The sequence below is a fragment of the Oncorhynchus nerka genome, linkage group LG23, assembly GCF_034236695.1.
Source record: "Oncorhynchus nerka isolate Pitt River linkage group LG23, Oner_Uvic_2.0, whole genome shotgun sequence".
In the NCBI taxonomy this organism is placed as follows: Eukaryota; Metazoa; Chordata; class Actinopteri; order Salmoniformes; family Salmonidae; genus Oncorhynchus; species Oncorhynchus nerka.
This window is the reverse complement of record NC_088418.1, coordinates 31,145,358-31,151,154: the sequence shown is the minus strand read 5'-3', so window position 1 is coordinate 31,151,154 and position 5,797 is coordinate 31,145,358.

Below are 5,797 nucleotides of genomic sequence, written 5' to 3'. Positions count from 1 at the left end.
CCGCCCTAACAATGGGAGTCATTGTCCACAAAGAGGCTCCGCCCATTTCTCTCTTTGGATTGGTGGTTGTCTTAATTATTTTAATAATATTTAATGAGGGTTGTTGACGTCAACCCCCTGTATAAAATGGCGAGAGATGCTATGCTACCTGCTTTCATATGCATAGCCATCTCCGATATTAACCCATTTAATCCCGATTTTCCCATACATGAAAATATCCAAATCCTGTGTCATTAGTAATCCTTTGAAATAATCTATCATATTTTTTTTTTTAAATTTTCATGGAAAAGTATGTGAAAAAGTGTGTTTTATGGTCGGTCATGGGATAATGTAATGTATAATGAATTAACATTTCTCCTATGCAGTCATCAAAATTCTGAAATAACCCAGCACCGTTATTAACACATGTAAAACTCAGTCCCCAGCATTGCTACTAGAATGCCCCATCACATTCTCGTGTGACTATTTTACATATCAAAAACCCTTATGCAACACCAATAGGAATTACTGAGAGCAAAGACAAAAAACAACCATCAACATATTTCAACATTGTTACTTTATTGTAACATTGTTACTTTAGTACAACATGTACTGAAACATTAATATTGTAACTTTATTGTAACATTTGAAGTTGTACTTTAGTGCAATATTCATTATAACATTGTCATTGTGACATTTTAGTGCAACATTCACTAACAACTGTATAGCAGTCGTGTGATTCATTCACATTGAACATACAGGTAACATTTAGGATCACGGTAGCCTGTAGAATATGCATTCAAGTAGAGGCCTACACTGAGCAAAATAAAATAATATATCAGAGGTAGGCTTCAGAACCAAGTGCATGATTAGTTTGTGCATCACTATTTTGAACTACGATCATTCAGACCTACTGTCATACAGTACGTCTTGAATCAATTTACCTTTTTTCCCAAAAACATTTCAGTCATTCAGATTTTTTGTTGTTGTTGACTTTTCTTTTCTTCCTAGAGTCCGTTGTACTGCTTATCCTCACCCTTTATTGACTTTCCCATTCTTCTTTTATTGGCTTTTTCATTCACTCTTATCTTCTTTTCCACTGTCCGTGGTATATCTTGAAGCACTCAATGTGCAGTGGCGCTTTGCATTTCTGACATGCATAGGTAGTGCGTTTGTCACATCTCTGGAACCAGTGCATCGTGTTGATTTGCCAGTGAGAAGCTTTGTCATATCTTGCCTGATCTTCAACACTAGCAGCCAGTAGAGATCTCCTTCCGTGACTCAGTGGTTTCGGGCCAAACTTTTGCATAAGACAAACCATGCAAAGATGGGCCACCACCACTTCTTAGACCTGATGGAGATATGGTATCTTGAAACCTATAGGTCATGAAGGTCAACACCACCCATGTGCTCATTGTATCAGTTAATGCATTTTGGTTGTGGGACTTTGTCAAAGGCACGTCGCTCCTTGTTCCATCTCTTGACAGAGGTCTCACTGTATTTCACTTCCATGTTTGTTGCCACTGTGTGACGATCCTCCCACTCTGTCTGCCGTATTCTTTCTCTTTGCTCTTGTATTCATTATTAGGATGCCGGTGGGCGGAGCTGGGAGGGTCATCAGCGACATGGGACACACCTGGGCCCGGGTGTGTCCCAGGATAAATACACCACTTCCCCATTCATGGAGGAGACTCCCTCCATGCAGACACCTTTATAGATTTTGTTGTGGAGTATATGTGGCTGTTTGTTTGCTTTGGCACCTTTCAACACCCTGCATTATCACATTTATGCATGCAAACACTGACTTACACTACTGATTATACACAACATTGTTAATTGTATTTAGTTTGCTTTATTTAATAAATATATTTTGTTATTCCTTGTCTCCACGTTGTCTCCCTTTTGTTACAAACTTTGAGCCGTTTCGTGACAACTGTGACAGTGTTATTGTCTTTCCAACGGACCAGCAACTTGTCTCCTCGGGTTAGAACCTCAGGTTCCCTGGGGTAACTTCATGAAGTCCTTCTGTGGTTTGAATGGGACATCAAACAGACAATTTTGCCTCATCGATCCAGAGCTCCCATATCCTCTTTTTGTCATTTCATCGAGGAGTACAAGCGAAGTGAAGAAGTTGTCATGAAGGAACTTGCAACCTTGAGGCGCCTGAGATTGCTCTGCAAGACCGAGAACAACACTGGATCCCTGACTCAACCCAGTCTCAGGGAGGAGTGTGTGGGATCCACCATATGGCTACATGTGATACATGCAAGGCTCCATAGCTTGTAACCAAAACGGAATGGTTTAGTTCTAATGAATTGCTTACATCCATGTCAGCCATAGTATAGGATCATGCTCATCCACTGACAGCCGTTCCTGAAATGGCATGACTTTGTATGACTGATTGAGCTCGGAGAAGATGGGCCTAACCTTAAAAAAATTGGTCGTCAGTGATCTTTGTGTTGTCAACCACACGAACTGAGGCCATTATTCAATCAAAGTGATTTATCCGCATTGCATCTGAAATGCTTTCATTATGTACATCACTGTCAAGTGACCAGTACATGTGTCATCTTGGAACTGAGCTGTACCCAGAAGTGACAAGGATCCCATAGAATGTAAGGAGCTCATCCATAGTTGCTTGTCCTTGGTCTGGGTGGAGTAGAGATTGGACATTTCAATGGTGATCTCTCTTAGGGTGGATGGATACATTAGTAGGAAAACATCAATTGGGTTGGGGCAGCTTTGTTTTACACATTCTGCAGCATTTGGGCTGTATACTATGTGTTTTGGAATCACAGCGGCGGCAGGCCTCTTCGATCGTTTGAACACTCAATCTTTATTGTTGGCCACTTGCAGCTTAGCCCTTAGCTCTTCTGGCTGGACCCTCTGGCGAGTAGAGGCCGTTGGCTCTTCATTATCAATGGGGGAGGGGGGGTGGTGAGGGGTAGGTCATCATCACTGATAACATTGTTCCTGTCATGATCTGTTTGCATACGTTCAGCATATGCATTTAACAGCCTAGCTGGCAAATGGCCTGTCTCCCCCTCATAGTCCATATCTGACTCATCGCTATCACAATCACGGAGGACAGCATTTTTCTCATTTTGAAGGATAACTGCAATGTTGCACGCCTTGTCTGGGCGGTCACCTAGATCCAAAATATCCAGAACTTGACTCAAAGTAAAACTAAAAGAAAGAACAGAGTAGAAGAACAAGAGCTATGTATGTGTATGAGTATGTGTTTACCTAGATGCACTGTTATCTCGCCGGTCCCTATTGTTGCCATCAACATGTTTACTCATTCTATGACCACACCGAACAAAGTCGAGTAATTTCAAATGCATATATCAATACTAGACACCTTAAAGATTATGTGTACCAAACATCTTTGTCCTATCTTTATGTTAACATACTTTACTAACCTTTTGTTTGGGATCTTTGATGCAGCCATCCTCTTCTCATGGTGCAACCAGGAAGTAAACAACTCTGGTCATGTGACAATTTACACTAAACATGTGACATTGCACATATTTAATTGAGACCCTCTTTTATTTCAATATTTGCTGGAAATGCATTGATATATCATTCAGTAACATTTTTAGAGCCTTATAACTGAAAAGGTTTTTACGGTCACTATTGTGACTGATGGGATTAAATAGGTTAAGTGTTCTTTCAAAGTTGCCAGAATGTCACGTGTACTACTTAAGTATTACGAAACTTCTATTATATCAAATAAACCTCACTAGCAAATAAGCTATTACATTTTTTGTTGACCAAATTCGACACTCGCTCAATGACCTCAATACAAAACTCCTCCTTTGGTGAGTCAAAAAACAACGCTACCAGCTGGAGGGCCTCTCTCTCTTTGCCTCTTCCTCTCTAGGTATAATAAGAACTGGAGACTGTGTCCAACATCTCCGCCTGTTATTCTACTCGCGTTCGCATACGCCAATTATGAACCGTCTAAATGCCAATTTATGCTTCATCCAAAAATGTGGTCTGAGGCGCCATATGGATGGTGTGATGCAATTGCTGTGCCTCCAGAGGCATGCAGAGGCCAAATTGAGCTCTGTACCGCATCGCCGTACCCAGAGGGCTCCATATAGCTCCTCATTGACATGATTGGTTAACGGTAGGTGAGGGCGGGAGGTTCTGTATACAGCTCTGCACTGCTCCACGAAGCGCAAGAAGTATGAATGCCCTGATTTGTGCTGAGGCCATTCTTGCCCCGACTTCTACTGAGGCCATACCACCGTAAATGCTGCATGGCCAATGCAGACTTCTGATTGACCATGCGCCCAGATGCACATCTCACTTCCTTGACAACTCCCTTCACAACAGTTTTGCACTGCACCGTTTGCTCAGACTTCTGCGAAGGCCGCATGGCTGTAAATGCTGTATGGCCAATGCAGCTACCAGATTGACCATGTAGCGCCTTTAAGGGGCAAGGGTTCTAGTCTAGAAGCACGGTTTCAACTGCTCCTACAGTTTTGCTCCGGTATTGCAGTTTAACTGATGCTTGGCCCAGAAAGACAACTTCCAAAGTCACATTGAGAAGTCAAATTTGACAATTCCTAATAAGACACTTTATACATCACCTTTGTGCACACAACATTCATTTAATTCTTAAAATAATTGTCAGTGAGAACGATTTATTTTTCATCACTCACAGCCGAAGATATTAACATTTTATATTCAGCCAATGTTTTTGGATGATATGATGACTTCGCTGCTGCTACTGAGTGCTAGTGCGCATGTGATGTTGGTCGGTATAAACCAGATGCAACTTGGATCGACGGTCCATGAATCGGCGTATATGAACATTCGTTTTTTGTTTGTTAATTTTTGTTGCTGTTATTGTATTTCATTTTTTTATTAAACTTTTGAAATTGCACAAACATATACGAAACTTGAATTATACATTCAAAATGCATATTTAGCAAAGAACATAACCAAGCACACGGGTTTAAAAAAAGGAAAGCTCTCTTTCAAAAATGTGTAATGAAGAGGTAGTTTTGGCTAATACAATTACATTATTGACCATGAAATTGAAATTATTATCATCTTGGAATAAACCAAATTTGATGACATTGTATGTGAAATTGGCAATATTAATATTCTTTGAAAGTAATAAATCATGTAACTCCACCCAGGAAGTGGTAATATAATCACAGCAAAATAGAATATGTTCAGTAGTGTCAATGTCATTCTGACAAAATGTACAGTAATTACGCTCTACACTGAATTTCAATCTTAAAAATGTATTTGATGAATAAACATTATTTATAATTTTTAAATGGTTCTCTTTGGCCTTGGGTGGTATAGGGAAAGACAAATGTTTTTTTCTTATTTTCTTGGTTACAGATACATAATAATTTTTTAACTGTTCTGGGAAGATTTCTTTCGAAATAATTTGTCTGACATGTTTATTGTTACACTTCTTATACCGCAAACAACAGCCATTGATGTATAAAGATGGTAGGCAAGGAGACACATCTGAATATAATAGGGCTGGCCCCAACTAAATAAAATCTTGGTCAACCGAAAGTTGTGTTCTTTCGACCACTCGATTACCCTACATTTTTAAATGTGTATTTTTCCATATATAGACACAACCTATGCGTTTTAGTAAAATCAACTATATACATTGAGCTTGTCTGGTGCTTTAAGCTTACAGTTTGATGCCAGAGATCTAGATAACCAGAAGAAAAAAACCTTAACCTGACCCAACTGTTCTCCCCCTGCTCCTGCTTGCTTTCAGAGATTCTGCAATTACTCTCCTGAAGTTGCCGGTAATAGGCTACACGAGCAGTCGGCA